Source organism: Otolemur garnettii, unplaced genomic scaffold (assembly GCF_000181295.1).
Source record: "Otolemur garnettii isolate 467f Iridium unplaced genomic scaffold, OtoGar3 scaffold00148, whole genome shotgun sequence".
In the NCBI taxonomy this organism is placed as follows: Eukaryota; Metazoa; Chordata; class Mammalia; order Primates; family Galagidae; genus Otolemur; species Otolemur garnettii.
In genome coordinates this window covers 60909-61430 of record NW_003852543.1, presented here as the reverse complement: position 1 = coordinate 61430, position 522 = coordinate 60909, and positions in this window count along the sequence as shown.

Below are 522 nucleotides of genomic sequence, written 5' to 3'. Positions count from 1 at the left end.
CAAACACCTTCAAACACAGTCAACATATCTAATCATCAGGGAAATGCAAAGCAAAACCACAGTGAGATATCACCTAACTCTAGTGAGAATGGCTCTTACAATAACCTCCAAAATGACAAGTCCTAGTGTGGATGTGGAGAGAAAAGAACACTTATGCACTGTTGGTGGGACTTCAAACTAGTACAACCTCTATGGAAAGTAGTATGGAGATAACTTAGACAACTAAAAATAGACCTACCATTGGATCCAGCAATCCCACTACTATGAATATAGGAACATCCTGAGGCACTGGGTATTACAATGTCAACATATGAATTGTATGAGGACACATTTCTGCCCATAATCGGCAGGAATGTCCAGAAGTGATGTCCTTCTCTTCTCGTGGCATCCTATCAGATGCATGATTTTTAATCTGCTGCATCATTGATGATACTCATTTTGAAGATGGATTAAGGTGGTGACATCAGAATGTTCTCATATATGGTTAGTTTCCCATTGGTAATTAATAAAAATGTGGGGGGG